We start from the raw sequence: 24,057 nt of genomic DNA on the forward strand, positions 1-24,057 counted from the left end.
TTTCTTGATAGAAGAATATAAAAAGTATAAACAGCTCAGCTCTTGCTTAAGCAAACTCAGCTCTTCATTCCTGATCTACAATGCAAATAGTATACAAAATAAGGTTTCATTAAAGAGTGACTGTCACATCAACAGGAAAGAGAATGAAGACGTGCTATGCAGTATTATTAGATATATTGAATTTGTTGTCACCATGATCAACAAAATATTGCTTCAAAGGACTATACACTGTGACATAGAAATGGCTTTGCAATACAGAGCACTCCTCTGACATAATTTTTTCATTTTATTGTAATAGAGCTATACCTCTAGAAGAAACGAGTATGAATTTATTAATGGCATGGGCCACTATTAAAAAAGTAATAAACGAATGAGAAAATATCTGTGATACCTAACGATACATTTTGGAAAAGCAAATGAGAAACTTTTTATCATGTGATATGTTCACAACCCCAAATAACTCTATGTCATACGTGTAAAATGGGACTTTTCCTACTATCCTGGAATTTCAGCTGAGGTCCTAACCCTGAGGATTGATACCTACAAAGGCTAAAAGGAGGTGTGAGACACCCCTCTGCAGGACTTACTAAAAGTAGAAACATTGGCCCCGTGACTGTTACTCATCACCCTCTCAGCCTAAATACGAGGAGGAAATTCACAGGAGTAGATGGGCTCCATGGGAACCTCTTATTACAGAGATTTGGGATGTTTGCCAGAAGGGGAGGCTGGCATCTCTTTCCCCAAACTGGATGACTGCCAAGCTGCTTGAAACTCAAAAACCTGCCCTCTCCTCCTGCTCCTAGAACAGAGCTCAGAAGTGTTCTTGGGAGAACCTACTGCACGCCCCCCTAAAATCTAGGGCATAGGGCTATCCTGACGATACCCTTGACTTCAAGATTCGGAAGGTAGGAGGCTAAGTGAGATTGTCCACATGGCAGGGTAAGGAGAAAGGAAGCAATGGAAGCAGCTCCCCTTTCTGCCATTTGAAAGGGAGAGCACGCCTGATTTCCTCCCATGCCCTCCCTGTGGCCCTGGTGGAGGGGAGTCGTACAAGATCCATATTGAAAGGACTATGCTCAAGAAGGTTGACTTCGGGGCAAGGAGGATACCCTTGGGGCAGGATCTGAGAGAAGGATCTGATTAGAGGTCATGCAGAGAGGGTTTCGTTCATGCTAAGGAGTACCTACCTCTGTGTGCGAGGTCTTCCCAGGAGCGTCTCAAAAGAACATACCTCTGCACCACACAAAAGGGTTGGAATTTGCCTCCTCTGACAGAAGGCATTGGATGCACATGAGAGACCCTCCAAGAGTTCCAGCTATGTAACAAGCCCTCCTCTCTTTTCCTCCAGTCCTTCCTCTTAGTCCAGAGCCTGCTGTAGGACCTTGAAGGGGAGGACAGGAGGCAAGAATGGAAGTGCATGCACCTGGTTTATTGAACAGGTTGCCCTCGATGGATAAAATAAGGGAACAGTTTCATTTGCCCCTTTGCCACTGCCTTCAGACACATCTCAGATCTCCTTTCTCTTCCTGTTGGTGTCGACTTCTGCACCTTGGCTTTCTGGTTTGTGATTATTTTCTTCTGGTACTGCTAGCATTCCCCCCCCCCCCCGCCCCCCGCCATGTTATAATCTAGGAATAGGAAAGGTCTTTTTTAGACGTGACACTAAAGGTAGAAACCACAAAAATAAAGAATAGGTTTGTCTGTGTAAAAATAAAGTGTTTTAACGTATCAAAAGCTTCATAAATACAACTGAAGGGGAATGTGCAAAAGTGAAAAAAACTATCGGAAACCTATACAACAGAAGAGTTAATCAGCTAACTCTTAGCGATCAATGGGGCTAGCAGGCAATCCCAGGTTCAATAAAGTCTGCCACTAGCTGTGTGATTCAGCTAATTCATTTCACCTCTCTGAGCTCCAGTGTCCTCAGCTACGAAAGGAGGTTAATACCATTACCTACATCAGTGGGTTGGGGGGAGAATTATATAAACTAATTTGTGTACAGCATTTAGCACCGTGTTCAGCAGAGTATGCACTCAAATAAACATCAGTTTTGTATCCTCATCACCATCATTAAATCTCCAAGTGGCTAGTTATGGGTAGTAAAAATCAATTTATAAGCATTCTTCTTCTTTATTTTTGTCTGTATTGCCACAGTTTTCGACAATGAGCGTGTGTTATTTTGGTATGGAAAATATGCGAACCATTTCAATTAAGAAAGAAAATAAGAATAAAGGCGTGTGTGAGACTCTGCCAACTTTACAGAGTAGAGAAAGGCAGCGGCGGGTTTCTCACTTGGGCCAGTCGGTCATCCTATATAGTTTGTTATACAGGATGTCCCTCAGTTACTGAACAGGGAAAGTGGTTCTCTTCCAAGAAGGCAAGAACCATCTGGTCATTCATTGATAGAAATAAATATCTGAACACGAATCATGTTTCCACCGATCAGTATACATACACGCAAGACATGCGAAAGGCATAATAAAAGCTTTAGAAAACATTCACAGGAATAGAAACAAACATTTTGTATCACAGCTTTGTGCCATGTTGTCACATCGGGTTTTACTTGTTTATCACATCATTTCATTTACTCTAATGAAAAATTACTCCTAGGACTCAGTTTCCTTTACTGGCATTGCCACTCATTCTGGGCACAATTTTATAAAAATAAGGCACATGGAAAGATGCTGATGTCATTGTCAGAGGAAGCAAAACCATATGAGAGCCCTGGCTCTGGTGCTCGTTGAGGCTAGATGGAAGTGAGGGGGAAGAGGCTCTGGGATGTATGTGTCACTGTATTGGAGATGGGCGTCCTCCACAAACAAGCCCACTTCACAAGAAAAGAACATAGACTGTAGAAGGGGGGGTCCAATTTTTAAACTATGTTACCAAATACACATTTGCTTCTACACTTTAAAGCAGGGCGGAATCGCATTTGGATAGAGTTATAGCATTGCTTTAAACACACACACACACACACACACACACACACACACACACCCCGACACACACACACACACACACACACACACACACCATGGAGGTAATCCAGTTAGTCCTGCAACGCAGATGTGCACAAGAATGCTCCAAGTGATTAAGATAGGGCTTTAAAGTTAGTTAATTAGAAACATCTCTCTTTATAGGATCAACAGTGATACTAGCTTTGAGTTCTCACTGGCCAAATTTGAATTTAAATTTTAAGATGCATGGAACACCCTTTGGACTTGCTCTTGTGTTGAACTTAGAGGAAGGGCCTTCAGTCTTCAAACTTCTCTGGTTCAAATCTAACTTTTTAAAAAATAGAATTCTGCTCATCTGATATTATTAAACTGAGCTTCTCATAAATAGCATTTATCCTTTCTTGGAAGAAAAGAGAACAAAAGTCGTACAAGTGTACTATTTTAGAACCTATCCTGATAAGGAGAAATCACTGTCATTATAACCAAAACCACACTGCTCTTCCCTGATTTCTGGCATGATCCTTCTTAAAAAGGCCAGAGGACCACTGAGAGGGTAAAAATACAATAATTGACGGGGAACTGTTCAGCATTAGTGCTTGGCACAAGTAGTTGCTTAATAAAGTTTCAGTTTTACAGAAATGAAGGTGATTGCTAGAAAAGTGAACCTAGAGGGGCACCTGGGTGTCTCGGTCGTTTGAATGGCCAACTTCAGCTGAGTTAACGATCTTACAGTGTGTGTCTTCCGGCCTTGCATCAGGCTCTGTGCTGACAGCTCAGATTCAGATTCTGAACGCAGTACAGTTGGGAGCCTGATTCAGATTCTGTGTCTCCCTCTCTCTCTGCCCCACCCCTGCTCGTGTTCTGTCTCTCTCTGCCTCTCAAAAATAAATAAAAATGTCAAAAAAAAATAAATAAAAAAAGAGAAGTGAACCGAGTTATAATAAACATGTAATTAAAAAAAAATTTAATGCTTATTTATTTTTGAGAGAGAGACAGAGCACGAGTAGGGGAGGAGCAGAGAGAGAGGGAGCAGGCTCCAGGCTCTGAGCTGTCAGTACAGAGCAGGACACGGCTCGAACCCACGTACTATGAGATCATGACCTGAGCTGAAGTAGGATGCTTAACCGACTGGCTACCCAGGCACACCAACATGTACTTATTTTAAGTTCAACTTTTATTTTCACAAGACTTAATAAATATCAAACTCCCAGTCTACATGTTATGTGTGTGTGTGTGTGTGGGGGGGGGGGACCGTTTTGCCACTGGATATTTTAAAGTCACATTAACATGAAGCTCTCAAAGGTCAAATGAGGCTGCTTCCCATTGGCCTCACACTCCTTGATCCAAAGCCACATCCACAGAGAACACAAGGTCACTCCCAGTCTCCTGGGATCATGTTTACAAGACCATTCATCCACAGATTAGCAGAACAACCCAACTTCTGCGGTTTACTAAAGAATAGATCAATTTAGGTCATCCTCAACAGATATATGTTACTCTTCTATTGGAAAACAGTATGGGTGTACTCCTTGTAAGAGATACACTTGATCATTTCCGCCTGAGGATTAAAGGAGCTGCTGGCATTAATGGCAAAGGCGCTTATGTGCAAAACTGTGGACTTCCCATCTTGTTTTATTTGTACTTTGTTCACAACTCCAGAGAAGTTGATAACAATGCCAATTAAATATTGCCCTCACTGAAGTGTCACATATGTCCTAGAAACAGAGCTGGGAGGGAAGGTAGGGTGTGTGAGTAAACATTCTTCATTAGAAGGGTAAACGTTGTAAGGCACCTTTAGAAGCCAACTGCCTTGGACTCAAATTTCAGGGTTATCACCTAACAGGTAAGTAGCCCTGGGCCAACAAAATAACCTAGTTGAGCCACTGGTTTTTTCACTTATTAAACGGGAACTTCTTAGAGTTATTTTAAGGATTAGCTGAAATGGTATGATTGATGTATAAGAGAGACTATACATCAATAAATGCATTTCACACCAAGGCCATTTGCTTTAGAAAGAAAACACAGCTGCTTAGACTAGATAAACTGGTTGCTGATGTTTTGAGTACTATCATTAGGGAGGGTCTCCTAACAATGTTCCAGAAGTAGTTGATAAATTCAGATATTATATTTACTTCTATTTCTGCTCTAAATAGCTACTATTGAATCACCACCTTGCACTGGTGGCTATCAGTGGTATGACTGGTTTAAACCTTCCCAGACACTGGAGCAGTGAGGATGGAAAACTATGATGAGAACGGCAACCTGCCATCCTTTGTCACATCTTCTTTCTACTATTTCTGATTAGTGCCCTTGCACAAGGCACTCAGAGAGAACCATGAAGATATAGGGAAAAAAAGAGTTTGAGAAATATGTTTCTTTTTTTTTTTTTAACGTTTTTATTTATTTTTGAGACAGAGAGAGACAGAGCATGAAGTGGGGAGGGGCAGAGAGAGAAGGAGACACAGAATCGGAAGCAGGCTCCAGGCCCTGAGCCATCAGCCCAGAGCCCGACGCGGGGCTCGAACTCACGGACCGTGAGATCGTGACCTGAGCTGAAGTCGGACGCTTAACCGACTGTGCCACCCAGGCGCCCCGAGAAATATGTTTCAAGCAAGGTCTTCGGTGCAGAGATTTGAGAGCAGGCCAATACAAAACATGGTAGCAAAGCTCAGAGAGAGTGGGGTAAGGAACAGGAAAGAATCCCATGCCTGGACAGTAATATTAAAATCTTCATTCAAGAATGTTTTCCCCTTGGGGCGCCTCGGTGGCTCAGTCGGTTAAGCATCTGACTTCAGCTCAGGTCATGATCTCGCGGTCTGTGGGTTTGAGCCCCGCATCGAGATCTGTGCAGACATAGCCTGGAGCCAGCTTCGGATTCTGTGTCTCCCTCTCTCTCTGCCCCTCCCCTGCTCATGCTCTGTCTCTTTCCATCTCTCAAAAATGAACATTAAAAAAATTAAAAAAAAAAGAATGTTTTCCCCTCTTCAACTTCCTCTTAGTCAAAACACTATCTAGTTGTACCCTGCACTCAAGTACTGAATAGTTTCAAACAGACATGCATGTATTAAGTGCCTATTGTGGTACTGCTCACATTTAACTGAAGGGTATTCTTGCCACACCTCACAGAAAGTAAAAGAAAATGGTGGGAAACATTGTCTCTTTTGACACAATTTGTTGTGACTCTTTTCATTTTTCTTTAACTGATCAGGCCACACAGGTAAACCACGAAAGCAACTCAGTGTTATCATGGGATAACATTATGATTTTACTGAAAAATGCTCTCTGTAAAAATAGTAATGCATTCATTCATTTTTCAAAACCAGTTAGAATTATGGGAATGAATTGGTTGAACAAGCTGCCTAAAGTACACTTTGTACTGCGTTCACAGAAATAGATAGCATCTTTCACAACAATAAAATCTACCCATAATGCCTTTTTTTAAAGAACTTTTCTACAACTACCAAAACTTGATGGAACAGTTCCTTACAAGTTTAAATCACAGGAGAGAGTCTGAATAATATTCAAGGCATAAATCAGTGCCACACATCTCCAAATCACCAATTATTAACCTGGAGATCCTAAATGGGCTGCAGGGAGTCCTTGAACCCCTTGTAATTATATGGGAAACTCTGTGTGTGTGTGTGTGTGTGTGTGTGTGTGTGTGTGTGTGTGTGTGTGTGTATGTATGGTTCTTACTTGCATTTTTCTAAAGACTAGAGCCCATTCAGTTCACCTGACTTCTAAAGGGATTATAACACCCTCATGAGGTTGAGAATTTCTTCATTCCTAAATATATTTTATATGACTGCTCTTTGTTAGGCCCTAGACTAAGCACATAGAAGATGTGGTGCTTGAACGCTACATTTCAGAGTCTAGCAATTGTTGTGAATATGGGAGGTGGGGTGGAATCAGTCTTCTTACTATCTTGCTAATTATCTTTCTCTCTTAATTCAACACCACCCCATCTCATGTTCTACCTCAGATCTCACACTCCCCTTAGGACAAATTCTCCTTCATATAATCCATACTGAATTCCACCACCACACTTTCACTAATGTTGTTAGATCAAGCTGAGGTGTCCTCTCTACTCTTATCTTGAAAGGTTCTGTTCAAGAATTACCTTCCTCAAGATGCTCTCTCTGAGACTCAAGAATGTTGATGCTTTCATGTAACTTCATTTTTCATTCTTTTTACAAAAATTTTAATGTTTATTTATTTTTGAGAGAGAGAGAGAGGGAGAGGGAGAGAGAGAGAGAGAGAGAGAGACAGCATGAGCAGAGGAGGGGCAGGGAGAGAGAGGGAGACACAGAATCTGAAGCAGGCTCCAAGCTCTGAGCTGTCAGCACAGAATCCAATGCGGGGCTCGAACTCACAGACCCTGAGATCCTGACCTGAGCCAAAGTTGGATGCCCAACCGACTGAGCTACTCAGGCGCCTCGCTTCATTTTTCCTTCTGAACTAAAAGTAAACTCTAGAAAGTAGGAGTCACATCTTACGGATAATATTTTTGTTTGTGTTCCTGCCTCAGTTGAGTCTACTCTAAATGCTAGTTTGTTTCCTGCTAGACAAGATGAATAGACTTAAGGGTATCTCTCTGACCTAGATTATAACAGAAGCATAAAAAGATCTTCTCGGAAGAGAAACTGGAAGAAAAAGATGTTAGGGAAGTAGAGGAAAACAAATGACAAGAGAAGAGTCAGCAAAAGAATAAGTGCCAAGAGAGACAGGAAGAAAAGTGTGCAACTGGAAGTACACCAAAGGTGCTGGGCTCTCCATGGAGGGTGATTGCGGATACACCACAAAGCTCTAGGAGTATTCTCAGACCTTAGGAGGTAGGCACGATGCTGTTACTAATTGCAGGCAGAAGAGAATCCTCATGGAACTTGTTCATGCCTGGGAACAAAGCTGTAGCCAAGCTAAGAGGCACGGTGTCTTCCTACAGCATGAATCTTAGTAGGAGATGAAGCCTGCCAAGATTCATAAAATGTACCCACTTCTGTTCATTCCAGTGGGAATGAATGCTACTGTCAGACAAAGTTCATAATGCTGTGGGGCTTAACCAGGGTGCACATCGGAAGTTTTAAAATACTGGGGGAGTTTTAAAATACTAATGATGTCTAGGATCCGTCTCTGGCAATTCTGATTCAATTGATTTGGGATAACCCCTGGGCACTGGTATTTGTTTATATCAGGTGATTCTAATATGCCACCACAGTGGAGAACTGCTCTAATTGCTATCTAGGAAGATAATTCAAGGACTTGGGGAGAAGGGTATAGTCGGGAAGGAGGGGGGTGGGTGTGGATGGGTGGTATTTATCTCTTTTTTAAAGGGAAGGTTATAACCGTAGAAGCAACAACAGGGTATAAGGAGCAAACAGCTGGCTACACGCACAGTGCTAAGAGTTGGTTTTATAAACAACACAGGGAAGAATACATTAGAAAAAAGTGTTCTTCAATGAAGCTAGGAAAGAATATCCCTATTTGCCAGTATCATCAAAAAGCCTCAAAGCTAAATTTTAGAAGGGGGAGAGGGAGAAAAATCCCTCAGACACAATTGTAAAACCTGAAACTATGGGGGACATAACACAGGAGCAATTGGTAAAAATGCCTGGAAAATTTCAGGGAAAATAAATAGAAAATAAAGGGAAACCAACCCCTTAGAGCCTAAGGGGTCCTTAAACAATGCACAGAGTTGAACGTTAAGAGGTTGATTTAACTTGGAATTTTTGCTTCTAAGATACTGCAAGGCAACAGGGGAGGGGAAGCGGGTAATGAGTAAGAATGTAAGCATTGACTCCCTGCTACCTGAGGAAGGCCATGCAGGTGGTGAGTGCTGCTTTCACTTTCCTGTCCCCGTGCTCACTCCGCTTCTCGTGGGATGCTAGGCCCCCCGCCCCAGCCATAACGATGCTCAGGGTCTAGGCTGAAGCCTGAGCCAAGGTAGACGTGTTCCATGAAAACCTGTGTGTCAAGACAAAGAACCTGCTGGGAGCCGCCTCCCCAAGAAGACTTCTGAGTTGGATGCATTTTTAAAGGATCCAACTCTCAAGGAAGCCAACCTGAGCAATCTGAAGGCCTGGTTGGACATCCAAGTACCTGATACAACCAAGGAGAAAGAGAAGGAGGAGTGGAAGAAACAGCAGCAGAAGGAGGACAAAGACAAAAAGAAGAAAGGGGAAGATGAAGACAAAGGTCCTCCTTGTGGCCCAGTGAACTGCAATGAGAAGATCGTGGTCCTCTGTCAGTGTCTCAAGTCTGAGATCAAGGATGCCATTGAGCCGGTCAACCTGGTCACCACCTGCAGATACCTCAGCTCTAGGATGGGAACAGTTCTGGAGTGGCTGTCCAGGAGAAAGTGTTTGAACTGATGACCACCCTTCACATAAGCTGGAAGGCTTCCGCACTCAAATCTCCAAGTGTTTCTCTGAGTGGCGCGATGTTGTGACCAAAGCAGCCAAGCAGCCCCATGTCGGTGACTATAGGCAGCTGGTGTGCAAGCTGGATGAGGGAGAGTACCAGGACATCTGGCTGATGGTCACGGAGATCCGTGATGCTTATTCTGTGTTATATGATATCATCCTGAAGAATTCTGAAAAGGTCAAGAAGCCCAGGTAAGAAACAAAAGGAATGATCTATTGAGACCTTCCTCTCATTTACATAGGACTCCAGACTTTCCCCTCCCTATCTTCAGCCTTTTGAGGTTACTCCCTCCCCTTGCCTCCCAGGCATAATAAATGGTCATACCACTGCTCTTAAAAAAATGAAATAAAGTAAATAAAGGGATACAAGTATTGAAGTATTAGGACTCTGGGTTCAAACCCTGGGCTTATCATTTATTACAGTGTAGCCCTGGGGCAAGTTACTTAACTTCCTCAAGCCTGAGTCTCCTCATAGGTAAAATGAGAGAACTGTATCTACATTCTAAGAATTACTGTCAATAGGGGCACCTGGGTGGCTCAGTCAGTTAAGTGTCTGACTTCAGCTCAGGTCATGATCTCACGGTTGGTGGGTTTGAGCCCCGTGTCAGGCTCTGTGCTGACAGCTCGGAGCCTGGAGCCTGCTTCAGATTCTGTCTCCCTCTTTCTCTGCCCCTCCCCCATTCTCTCTCTCTCTCTCTCTCTCTCTCTCTCAAAAATAAATAAAACATTAAAAAAAGATGTTAAAGAATTACTGTTAGCTTGTATCAAATGAAGTTATAGATGTTAATAACCTATACCGAATGTGGCACATAGTAATTATCTAATACTAGCTTTTTAATATTAGTGCTATTATTTAGAACAACACCTGGCCAAAAGGAAAACTTCATCCAAAAGAAAAAAGATTAGCTCAAAGTAGAGAGCTATGTATATTACAAAGTTCATAATATCTGTCTTGTAGATTATAAAACCAAGGGTGAAAACACTTTAAAGAAAAGAGAAAAAACGGTGGTGATATATACACATATTTCTTTTGGGAAGTGCATTGCAGGCTGCCAGGCCAGGTAGAGGACATGGTTTGGTAAGAGAGTACAAAGCAGGAACAGAAGTAACATAAAGTAGTGGTGGGGGGGGGGGACTTCAACCATGAGGACACCATCTGGAAGGCGTGCTTGCTTGGCAAAAACACAATATTGGGTAAATTCTTGACTTACTCTGCTAAGAGTTTAAGCTCTAAAAAGGCAGATGAAACAAGTAGGGAAACTACTTTTCTGGACTTAACTCAGACAATTTGAGATGGAGAGGTGAGTAGGGGATGTGGAAATGATCAGGAACTTGAAAGAAAGTGACTACTTCGTATCACAAAGCTCTTAGCAACAGAGGAAAACTACAGGGAGTAAACAGAATTTGGTATGTGCTTAGGTCAGAGATACATTTCAAAACCCTGAGAACAGATAGGTTTTATGCCACGGAAAAGATGGTGTGGGAAGTGTGGTATGCGTGCAACCGCGTGGACACAGAGCAGAACTGAGGACAGCACCTGTTCCGGTACCAGGGTTCTTCACGGTCAAGGACTCCACTTGTTTTCTGCTGCTTGGTCTGTGTTCAAGAGGGTAGCATTAGGGTGGATGGGTAGAGTGAGGAAATCTCACTTTGGGTCTTTCTAAGGTAAGACATATGAACAATCAGACTGTCCCCTTGGATACACAGAGCACTAAGATACCCGCCAATGAAAGATTCTAGGATTATTGTTTAAATCTCTCCCTGAGTTAGGATAAAAGGCCTCGACATAGCAATGCAACTCCAGCTTCTAGGATTTAGACTATGTTGCCCCACCAAGGGCGGGTGCACACACACCACCGCTCAGCCCTTGCCCGCTGTGTACCTAGCGTATGGCCTCTAAGCTCCAGGGAGGATTCTGCCCCGCTCACTTCTGTGGTGAGGCCCCTGGCAATGAAACAGTTAATCACTTGTCCTCAGTTGCAGTTCAGAGTGGTTTAGTGGGCTGTGTCTTAGGTCATACTTTTTTTGTTCAGGTTGCAAGACAATGAGAGGTGGTGGATGCTGGATGCTGGATGCCACTCGGCCTTCAATCCCACCTGCAGTCCATTTCCCCGGAAAATTCTACTTGGAAACGGAAAAATGTCCCATTAGTTTAATTGAAGTTGCCGATGGTCCTCACTCCACCCTACCAAAAGAACACGGCTTCATTTGGAAGGGGAGTTCAATTAAAGTCCACATTGTTCTCCGGTTTCCTCTCTTTCCTTTAAATTACCTGCTGCTGGAGCCACTGTTTTGTTCTGTCTCATTTTTGTTTGAAGGGGAGGGGGTTGGAAATGACCACTTCAACAACAGCCTGAAACAAATTCCCTTTTCTTGAGGTTGGTCTCTCAAGTACTTTCCCAACGTTCACTGACAAGGAAATTTATTCATTCTGATGTATAGCTTAGCCATAGCCTCTAGTCATCCGTAATAATAGATAACACTGCAGCCCTCAACAGAAATGGTTTTTAAGCTCCAATATAACAAAAATATTCTATACTTAAGAGCACACATGAAATAGCTTTCATTTCCTTATTCAAAGATTATATACCTTAAAAAAGCATTACATTTTAATCGCTGTTACAATTTAAACTTATATAAAGGCTATAGTTATTTTATAATAAGAAACAATCACCAGTGAATATCTATATGTCAAATGCGAAGAACATAATGGTTATCAATTCACAGGGGAATTTAATCTAAGTTAACACTTGACAGATGTTTAGAACCTTTGAGGCACATATCTGTCAAGTTTCAAAGAGGCCAATAATAATGGTGTAAGAAAAGTTTAAATATTTTCTTCATCACAACAGTTTTCAGAAAAGTATCAGTTTATAATCTCGTTCTAAATGCTCAAGAAAAAATTAGATCAATTTAGTTAAGGGTATTTACACTCTGAAAATTTAGGTCCTTTTCCATCTATGCCTGAAAGTTTCATGTAGTTTTGCTAAGTGACACTGCAAAGAAATGGGCATTTGAAAGCAAAGGAGACTCCTTAAATCACCTGGTCCTTCCTTATTTTGCTGTATCTTTGGATTAAATTAATACCAGGATACCAGGGCATGTAATTTGCCGGTTAGTGGAAATCCCTCTCATCAGGATATTAAGAATTGCTGTCTCCTTTAGCTGGACTCCTTTTGTATTGTATACAACACAGAGGGAAATACTATCATAACACTTCAATAGTTAAGTGACTTTATGAGAAAAATAGTTCCAAATGTTTCCTAAAACCCTCCAAACCGCACCAAAGAACATTATCGTAATATTATGTTTCCCCATTGCCTTCATTATTTAAACTTGCTTCTCTTGAAATGATACTTGGATGAGAAACTTAGATTTATGTAATATATAAATTGTTGCAAAAGGAAAAGCTTGGGCTGCATAATTATTATATATGTAGACATACCAGATAATTTAATGTTTTCAATAGCTTTTCTTTATTAATTGACAAAAGAGTATACTTAACGCTTTGGGGGGAACTTATTTTTGTGTCTCTAACCTAAGCTATGCAAATAGGCATGTATAATTCTATTAGATTTAGCACAGAACACAAACAACAACACCATAAATAGTTACATATTACATCTAAAAGATATCTGGTTATTGATACAGTACATATAACCCACATATACTGTATATCATTCATCAAAGTAGCATAACAATACATTTTAGTGAGTTGAGCATCAAAAAGAACCTTAATGGTAAGTTAACATCAGATGCAGGCCTATCATGCTCCCTCTGCAACTGTAAACTGCCCATTTGAAGTGCTTTTGCAACAGGCTTTTGGAGGCGGCAGGGGCCAGGGCGGGGGCAATTACAAGTAGTATGTCCAATAAATAGCCTTGAAGTACAAATGGCCCAAATGTCCATCAGTCAATAAATGAACAAACCAGTGGGAGTATATACATACTATGGAATATTACTCAGCCATAAAAAGGAATGAAGTACTGATACATGATGGAAGATGGATGAACTTTGAAAATATTCTGCTAAAGGAAAGTAGCCAGACACAAAATCACATGTTGTATGATTCCATCTATGTGAATAGATAAATCCATAAGGACAGAATACAGATTGGTGGCTGCCAGGGCTGGGGAGAGAGAAATAGGAGAGAAAGTGCTTAATGGGTGAGGGGTTTTACTTTGGTGATGAAAATGTTTTAGAACTAGATAGAAGTGGTGGTTCTATTCTATTCTAATGTTCTACTGCACATTTGTGAATGACCTAAGTGCTAACGAACTGTTCATTTTAAAGTGGTTATATTTTAAGTTATATGAATATCATCTCAACACATTTTTGCAAAAAATTAAATGGAAAATATTTACCATCTATCCATGAGAAGCTGTGCGTCCTTCAGTGCTGACTGTAACATAAACAGCAACAACACACTCTGTGTGTGGGTGTCCCCTCACCCTTCACTTGAGGCCAGCTCATCTCCAGGCCTTGGTGGGGGGGCGGGGTGGGGGGGTGAGGAGGCAGGGGGTGGGGGGAGTGGGGGGGTTGGGAGGGGGTGGGGTGGGGGGTTGGGCGGGGGTGGGGTGGGGGGGTTGGGTGGCGGGTATGCACCCAAAGCTGAGGGATCTGGTGGTGACAGCACCGAGTCAACCAGCCAGAAGGAGATACTCAGGGCTGTGGGCACAGGGGCAGAAAACAAACAAACAAACAAATGCCCTAGGGCCACTCTGTTCTGTTTTAAACTTCAAAGAACAATCTATCTGAAATTTTACATACAATATTCCACAGACACGTGTTTCAGATAACCATCTCAAAATGTAATATAACACTCATCAGTGACTACGATAAATGATTTTCTACTCTATTATCGAACTTTTTTAGACATATGTAATGCATTCAGGCAGAAAGAGAAAAGGATTCCGGAATTTTGGCAATCTGATAAATTGGATATAGAAATCTCCTTAGAACAACTCAATGGTTCAATTCTCATTAAAAATCTTTCTGTAACACAACACTTCAATTGCTAGATGATTTTAGAAAAAAAAATATGCCACTGTTTCCATTTCAGAGAGTACGGACTTGAAATCAGAAGTACTTAGCTTAAATCTCAACTCTACCACTTACTGCGTGACTTCGGTAAAAAAAGTCAGTCTCTTTGAGCCTCAGTTTCTTTATCACGAGAATGTTGATAATGCCTCCACTTGTGTGAATTAAATGATAATGGCTATGCCTGACACATGGCAAGTGCTCAAGAAATGTTTTTCCTTAACCTCATCGGCTTCCTTCCCCAGTGAAAGGTATCTATTCATAATCATTCATTGTTGTGAACATCATATTAACTCTATAAACAAGGATGCTTATCCTGTGAGAAGAGTTTTTCCACTATACTTTGAGACATTTCACAGCATTTGATATATACATAAAAATTGGGGAGTGGAGAAGGAGATAATTAGATAGCAAACAGTTTGAAAAATGTCCTTAAAAGATTTTGCGCATGGGTAAATTAAGAGTCTAAGAGTTACGCCCCATAGTTAGGATGACATAGCCATGACTTAGTTACAGTGACATAGAGACATAGCAACATAGCCCATCCCAGGCAGGCAGAGACCATGTTATTCTGTAAGTAGGTATTAGTTCTACAAATGTTTTGCTTCTCCAATAGTTTAAAAACAAGAACATAACTGTCTCTGTACCTGTAGAACATTTAAGAACATGAGGGAAAGTGTAGCTTCCTTTTAAGCAATTTAGCCATTATTGGGTACTTTTACAAAAATAAGAAGCAACTACAGAGTATCCAATATCGTGTGCAATGGAACATTCAAAAATAATTCGGAGAATACTGTTCATGCTCTCCGAGGAACTTACGATGTGGGGGAGGGCAATAACAACAACAGCAATGAGACTTGAAAAATACAGAGTTTCATAAAGATTTAAAAAAATAGTTCCTATTTTTTCCTGTGGCCTAACCATACAGTTTTAAACTGATACTCTATATAGGATAATACACACAAGTATATACATATGTATATATGTGTGTGGATTTTACATTAATTTTTAAAAGAGTATGAAGGAGCCTAAGATGGAGAGGAAGAGATTGTTTATTTGATGGTAAACACACATGTATAAAAATCTTTGTTTTACTTACTCTGTGTGAAAAATACCCTACTCCCCGGCATTTATGTAACTTCTGACATTGGCGACTACAAAAACTAAAATTTTTATACAGCCATAGAATTGAAATTGGAGAGGAGCCAGAGAAATTACTTAATTTTAACCCCTCATTTTTGAGGTAGAGAGCCAAAAGTCTAAAAAGCACCTTTTCCCAAAGTGTGTTGTGGAATATACTAGCTCCTCAGGATTTTAGTAAATGCTCTATGAATTTTTAAAAAAATGTGGTTAAATATTAAGTTTTGAAATATTAGATTAAATATTAGATTGAATCAAGTTAGACAGTTTTACTTACTTCAGGGATTCTCTGACTTAAATATGAATGTGCTTGGTGAATATTTACAGGGAGATAAACTGTGCAGCAGTGTCCCTGCACCTCCTTTCTTTCTTTCTTTTTTTTTAAGGCTCATTTCATGGATCTACATGAATAGAACACATTTTAGGGAACACTACTCTAGAAAACTTAAATCAAAGATAAAGCTAAGGGACTTTTGACTCTGTCAAGGGATTAGAACCATGTCTTCAGGCTTCTGGGCTAAGGGGCTTTCTACTATTATCACTCTGATACCCCCTGAAAGAGGAAAAACAAGGCTGAGGTTTCCTCTAAAATCAACAAATTTGGCAAGCTTTATTCTGCGGTAAGTTCTTTGTTTTGTTCAATAATGGAAAATAAAAAATGTCTTTTCTGAGAAATATTCGCAAATCAAATATGCCCTTTGCTTATAGTTGTGGGGAGTGATGCCACCAAGTCCTTGATATCATCTCATGTAGCCACAATCTTGTCCTGTCTTGTGTCTGGGTCACTCCTGTTTTTAAGTGGAGGTTTACAGGGACTGGAAAGGCAAAGGAGCAACAGTGAGTGCCGTAATATCCATTTCCAGTACACTGACCAGCACTGGCCTTGACTTTCTTAAACTTTTTTCAATTGACACGGTTTCTTTTTAAAGTTGACCCAGTAGGCTGAAGTCTTAGAAACTTGTACTTTGGAAACCATTTGATGAAATGTCATTGAAGCTACTTGTATACTTCTGGAAAACTATGGCTGACTTGCTGAAAACCCGGTCTGCTTTAAGAAATATATGCCATTCAGAGTGATAAAAATAGGGGCTACGTATTCTCGATTTCTAATAGAAGAGACTTATGCGAGAAATATGTTCCCTTTGCTTCCATGCTTCTTTTTTTCTTTAAATATTCCACAAAAGAAGGGAATCAAAGTTGACTTTTAGAATACTTTTAAATTATTCTTAAAGTTCAAAGCAGAAAGTGCCCTGTATTCAGTTTCAACTTTAGATGCCTGTGTGTGCAAATATGCATGTGTATGTGAATGGCAGCGATGATAACACTTAGAATACAATAAATCCTCATGGCTCTTGTTTTAAAGAAACTGTGCCCACATGACTGTTCTACTTCATTATCACTTGTGTCTGCATGAGTTAACTTGCACTTGACATCATTCATTTATTTCACCAGACTTAATGCCACTTTGTAAAAGAAGAAAAAAATGTTAAAAAAAATTTTTTTTTCTATTTGTCCTACTTGGAAGTCTAGGACTCCAACTTGTTTTTTAAGGATATTCTCTTCTAATTTACTGTACACACTAAGAGTATCTATGCCAGTGAGCTATGTATGTCACTAAGACCCTAAAAGTTCATGGCCGTAAAGATAAGAGGATCTTGCAGTAAGGTGTCAGAAAATCCAATAACTGGAATGAAAGAAAAGAAACAGAAAGAAAGATGGCATGTAGCAAAATAAGGGTTTATGAGGAAAGAAGCTTAGTAGGTGAAAGTCTAGAATCCCAAGGGTGGGGGACCGACAAGGAAGACTTCAAAGAAAGGACTCAGTTATCAGATGATGGGAAGAACTCAAACCCAAATACCGACACACCTGTCAGTGGCTCAAAGCTCCCTACCCATCACAGAAAATGCAGGGCATGACTCTTAGACAGTGAGGCAGATTTATTATTACTTTTCATTTCGCTGAAAGAAATACACTGACATAACTGATCTCTTCCAAAATGCACTCCAATTAGGTTGATATCATTGGAAATAAGGGAGTACATTTTTGGTCTTCAGAGGTGGTCATATACTTGTTTCTTCCATTCAATCATTCATTCATTTGTGTTCATCTTCAAGGAAGACTGTGCCAGATACTGTCATTGCCCTTGGGAATTTCACAAACCATTATAATGAATATGCTCAAAATTACTAAACTGGGGGGTTGAGGCATTTTTAACTTCTAACCAGAAGTCAGAGTTAAAAAGAGACTGACTGTGATGACTAAGTTGAGAAATATCTTAGGCCACAATAAGTACTAAAGTTTACTTGGGTGGTTCCTAAACTATTAGTGGAGGCCATTTCCCAAAATATTTTAAGAAATAACATCAGCACTGAAGTAACTGTAGTTTTGTGAGAGCACGGTTTGAAGACTAACACTCATCTGAATGAATAATTCAAGAGAAAAACATTCTGTAAATATCTGCCATATACAAATAGTACAATACACTCTAGGAAGGAAGCTGCATAAAGCACAACCCTTGCCGCTAGGACATGTATGTTCCAATAGAAAATAGTTAGAATGAACCATAATATAAGACAGACTCTAAGCGCCACATCTGTTCTTACTACTAGCAAACCTCTTTAGGGTCTTATATTTGGCATTGTTCTGTGGATACAGTGATAAACTAAATGTGGCCATGACTTCAAGGAGCTCACAATCTAGTGAAGTAAAAAACAAACAAACAAAAAGAAGTGGAAAGGTTAATTGTAGTGTTATGTAATAAGGGCTGGGATCAGAGTGGGTCCAGAGCAAGTTGGAGCATGGAACAAGTTTACAGGAAGCTTCCTAGGGGCACTGCAGGATAAGGGAGGGAGAGCCCCAGGGGGAGGAAGGATACATTTGAGGCAGATGATGGAATATGGGGGAGGTGGAGGCAAGGGAGAGTAGAACCAGTCGGGGAGTTTGGTTCCCCAAGGCAGGATTACTGTGTGTATAAGGAGGTGGGACCTGAGTGCTGGGAAAAAAATTGCAGAGAGAATCATGAAGGCCCCATACATAGGATGCCCTGCTACGGAGTGTGGCCTTTGTCGAGATGACAAGAACAAATGACTCTCTATGTGAGTTCCTAGAGGAGATGCCTTTTGCTTGGTATGTTTTTTGCAGGGCAACTTTCAACAGTATGAGTGACATTTCAGTTCAGTATAGGCAGGCCTGTTGGGGGCAGGGTAAAAAGAAACTAAGGGCTAGGCTGCATTCAGGCACAGGGGTCAGTATTTGTCAGACAAAGGACAGAGGAGGGAAGTCAGTCCAGCTCGAAGGAGGGACAGTGGTTAGAAAGAAGTGAGATAATACTAGAGATTGTGGAAGGCCTTCAGGGCAAAGGACTTGGCAAGGAGCTTAAATGTTATTCCATCACCCAGTGGGACAGGTGAACCTGGATGAACAGAGAACAGTACCACCATTTACAGGAAAAACAAAATAAAACAAAAACAATGACTGCAAAAGCAGAGACAGAAAGAGGAAGAGAAGCTGGTCTTAGAAAGAATGTGAAGAGTTCTGTTTTGGTCTTATGTTATGGATTCATCACACCTCCTAAGATCATAAATACTGAAAAGGGAACTTGAAGTTACCATCTCCTTTTGGTGTGTCTTGTATGACCTTGGAGTTTGCGGAAAAAGCCACTTGTCTACTAAAAGATCTATTCAAAACACCAAAGGGTTTCATAAAGGACTCACAATGGCTAACTTGGGTTAAGAGTTTCCAGGGGCGCCTGGGTGGCGCAGTCGGTTAAGCGTCCGACTTCAGCCAGGTCACGATCTCGCGGTCCGTGAGTTTGAGCCCCGTGTCGGGCTCTGGGCTGATAGCTCAGAGCCTGGAGCCTGTTTCCGATTCTGTGTCTCCCTCTCTCTCTGCCCCTCCCCCGTTCATGCTCTGTCTCTCTCTGTCCCAAAAATAAATAAACGTTGAAAAAAAAAATTAAAAAAAAAAAAAAAAAAAAAGAGTTTCCAGGCACAGTTAACCCAAGCTAAGCTTTTTTAGTTCACCTGAGGAAAGCATCTGTCTCCCCCTAACCCTTTTTATTTTCCTTAATGGAAAATATTCGAAAACCTTATTCATTCATTTTTGAAACGACCACAGTTTGGAGTGGTTAGTTTCTATATTGATTAGAGTCTTTCAAGTATGTGAATGTGTATATGTATGAATATATATATGGTCCACCAAGCAGAAGATGAGTAAAGTCTCATTAGAAAATATGCAATAAACAGGTTCTTTTTGGAACTAGCCCAGCAAGGTAAAGTTCCTGTGCCAGCATCTTTTTGCTGTCACTTTGTCACTAACAGTCCTAAATCGTCTACTTTGTTATCTTTAAGAGATTGCTTAAAATTAATTGAACTTGCCTTGATTTTTGTAAATGGTATAAAGCCACATTCATACAGCACTATCTGCAATGAATTTGCTTAAGGAAAAAGGACAATGGCTATGAAAACTTCTAGTGTACATTACCTGTCAAATCTGTAAACTGGGCCCCAGCATCATATCGGTTTTGTTAGAGCAGTGGTATTTGCCAAATTATAGCAGGAGACAGGCTCTTTAAATAATTTTTTTCCTTGTGGGTACTCAGATCAAAAGAAAGGTGTACACTTTATTTTTAATCCCATTACTTCACATGAGCCCAGACAGAACATCAAAGACAAGGTATGCAGGTTTAACCATTAGCATCAACATAATCCAAAGTTGAAAATCTCTTCCAGATAGCTACCTCACTTTGAAATAGACCACATTTGTGTTGGGCAGAGGCAATATTACCATGTTTTAACTTTCATTGTACTTAAAAAAGAAAAAATATCCAAGATATGTGATTGTGCCTTACAGCATCAAGCATAAGTTTGTAGGACAATCTGATATTATTAGAATAAATGCAATTCACATCTATTTTTTTTCTTTATAGTTGGCCCAGACGTCCCTCTCAATTTCATGAAAGGGAGGAACGTGAATGAAATGCAGTTGCAAATCGTATTTGAGGAGGGCAATGCTTCTCCACATCTGAACTCTATTGAAAGCTCATGAGTAAGAACTTGGGCAACAAATCCTTTCTGTTCAAAAGATGTGTCAGTGGAGAAATTCTCAGAAAATAGCACACAATTCATCAGAAATCACACATTTCTTTTCCAAACCAGATAATAAAAGAAAGTTGCAGTTTTGAATTCTTTCCAAGGGGAACTAAATATAAGCATATAAAGCAATTCATAAAGATTTTGCATTAGAAGATGTACCATAAACAGTGGAGAGACATTAAAAAGTACTTAACAACTGGAGAGTCTGGGCACCAGCCATCAGATTATATGACAGTGAAGTAACTGGGACATACATATTGGTACATTTATAGCCCTTGCTTCAAAAATGTCCACAACTCTTAGATGAAATGAAGCTGATTTTGTGCAAATATGTGGTGGCTGACTTGAGATTTCCCAGTAATGTCATTATCATCAGCACACCAGCAAGAGCGAAGGTGCATTAAGTTTCTAGCACTTGTAATGTCCTACCCTGACAGGCTTGACATGGGAATATATGTATGAGATGGTACCTATGCCTTCATTATTCGCCCACAGGGGAGACAGACTGTGGTGTATATATAATATCATACAGTAAACAAATCACAGAGTAAGCCATGCTTGGTGCTTAAGACTGGCCACAAATGTCAGAGAAATTCTGAGAGGGAGTTCTAGCTCGGGACTAGGAGAGAATGAAGTTACCTCATGGAAAAGGGAGAAGGTGAATGTGAAAGTATGGTCTGGTCTCAGATAAGAATTGAGAAAAAAAAAAGGGAATATCAGGAAAAATAGAACTGAATGCCTCCTACTAGAATCGTGTATGTGTGTGTGTTTGCACATGTTTGAAATCAAATTACCCTCAATTTAATGTTCTCCACACTTGCCTTTTAGTCTTATTTTACCAATGAGGAAATTGAGGCTCAGATTAAATAATTTATAACCATGTATCTATTAAGTGGTAGATTCAAGATTTGAATCCATTGCCAGTCCATCCAAAGTTTATGCTGTTTCCACAATACCACAGTACGACAAGAAGGTAGAGGAAAATGCAAAGGTAAAAAGAAATGTGGGGCTCCTGGGTGGCTAGGTTGGTTGAGTCCGACTTTGGTTCAGGTCTTAATCTCATGGTTCATGAGATCAAGCCCCGCATCGGACTCTGTGCTGACAGCTCAGAGCCTGGAGCCTGCTTCGGATTGTGTCTTCCTCTCTCTCTGACCCTCCCCTGCTTACACTCTGTCTATCTCTCTCAAAAATAAATAATAAACATTTTAAAAAAGAAGAGAAAAAAGAAAGAAACGTGGATGATATACTTGGAGAACATGAGTTCAGAGAGGGAAAAAGGGAAAGAAATGTATGGTGGCAGGCTGAGAAATGTGGCTTTCACTTGAAGCTAGTAGAAACTAAAGATTTTAATGTAATAGGCTTGTATTGGACGATGTTTTAGAAAGGTTAATTTAGCCATAGAGTGTAGAAAAGCTTAGATGTGGAGCAAAAGGTAAAAGGTTAAGGCTAGAAGCAGAGCAAAGTACAACAGAAGACTGTTATACTCCTGAGGCTTTATTAAGTTATTTTCAGCAAAAATTGAAGAGAGAGCCAGATGTAAGACACATTTTCTAACCAGTTATGATACACAGTCACTGCTGATTTCACAACTTTGAAATCACCAAATCTGATGGTAGTATGAACTATTTTAACAAGTCCATATGGAATGACTAGAGGACACCATCTCCTGAACACAGAAATGGTGGGGGTGGGGGTGTGGGGTGGGGGTGGGGGCGCTGTCCTCTGTATTACACATGGAGAATCATAACCAATCTTTATGACCAGGCTCCCCACGTGGACTTCCACAGGCAACTAACACTGTCAAATCAAAACAGTTAAGATCCAGGACATATGGACTTGATGTTGAAAAATCAGAAATGATGCCAACATTATCAGACCAAAATCGCCTGTTAATTTTATCAAAACATGGTGGTTTCATATTTGGACACAATAAAATATTAGCCAAACAAGAAATGGTAAAAAGTAACAAACTAAAGATAGTTTTGGTTTTTATTATTGTTTTTCTTTGTCACTGTTTTCCATTATTGTTTTTAGTTGTAGGGTAGATAGATATGATCCACTATTGTATAAAAATCTATTTCAACCCTCGCAGCAGAATTAAAGTAGATAAAACTTAAAACCATACTTTAAGAAGAAAAGCCACCTAGAGAGAACTTCAATGACTCTTCAACTCTGAGGTAAGTGATCTTGATTCTTTTTAAAACCTGACAAGATCATATAATATAGAAAAGTAAGTAGAAAAGGCTATAGAGAGAAGGTTTTTCTTAGAAGGCTGCCCAGTTAACTCTCATTAAATATTATTGAAAATAGTCAACTTGTAGGGTCCTCCACCATAATTACAGCAAGAGAGAGAGAAAGACATGGAGTGTGAGAGGGGGGAGATACATAGAGAGAGGAACTAAGTATTTTCATGTATTAATTTTTTTTTGAGGAATTTAACACTTTTCGAAAACACTCCAAAATGCATCACTGTCTGTCTGTCTGTCTCCTTCTCTGAGCAGATTTAATCACAGATCACAGAGGTAACTTCTCTCGGGATTATAAATCAAAAGTCTAGATCATCTGGAAAAAGTGTTCAAAAACCAGGACTGATACGAGTGACTTGAGACAAGAGATTCATCCAGAAAGCACCAGTCAAAGGCAGTCAGGACAGTGCCTATATAGTCAGAATGAAGGCAAAGGCAGGACTCATGCAATTTGTAGAAAATATCTTCCTTTTTTATTCTAAATATAAGCCACCCACAATATTTATGTCAATGTTGACCTCACCTTTCTGAAAGTCATGATGAAATCATCATGCAAAGGTTTTAGAATCCTACAAATGTCTCTAATTTGGACTAGAATGTACATGATTTAAAGATTTCTAGAATGCCAATTGGATTCTATTCCTCACTGAATAGAGTAGTTTTCTGACAACTGCTATCACTGTCATCTCGATTCTATGACTTCCCATAAATCTCCAGCTTGATTTTTTTTTTTTTTTTGGTCAAATACTCAATATGTGTTTCATTATAAAAATTAAAGATAATTATGAGGACAAGAAAAGGTTCAGAAAACTACGTGTGCAGCATTGATCGCCTACATTTATCTGGCTTATGTATACTATAGTAGCTAACCGAATGCTAAAGCGGTTTCCTGTTACGCTTTTATAGTAAGATTAAGATTTTTGGTTTCCATTTGTAAAGCCATTCATCTGTTTGTCCCAAGCTACCTTTCTTGGTAGAGAGACAATAAGGCACTTAATCCTTCTATTCAAAGCATGGTATGAAAACAATAAGACAAAAAGAAAAAAATTAACTACTTAACTGAAAACTGCAGGTCTTGGGAAACTTTGAGGATTTTAATGACAAGGCATGCCAACATTCCTTCTGCACAGTACCACCTCTATAAATGCCTGAATGAGTATCC

General features: G+C 40.1%; 1 protein-coding gene and 1 pseudogene across 23 annotated transcripts in view; one reads left to right on the forward strand and one right to left on the reverse strand.

The window, feature by feature from the left end:
* QTMAN (queuosine-tRNA mannosyltransferase) overlaps window positions 1–24,057 on the reverse strand; it is a 466,550-nt gene that overhangs the window by 149,544 nt on the left and 292,949 nt on the right. The window lies entirely within an intron of this gene.
* Window positions 8,850–9,596, forward strand: LOC112872265 (proteasome activator complex subunit 1 pseudogene; annotated as a pseudogene).

Source organism: Puma concolor, chromosome C1 (genome assembly GCF_028749965.1).
Source record: "Puma concolor isolate L17-30 chromosome C1, mPumCon1.1.hap2, whole genome shotgun sequence".
NCBI lineage: Eukaryota > Metazoa > Chordata > Mammalia > Carnivora > Felidae > Puma > Puma concolor.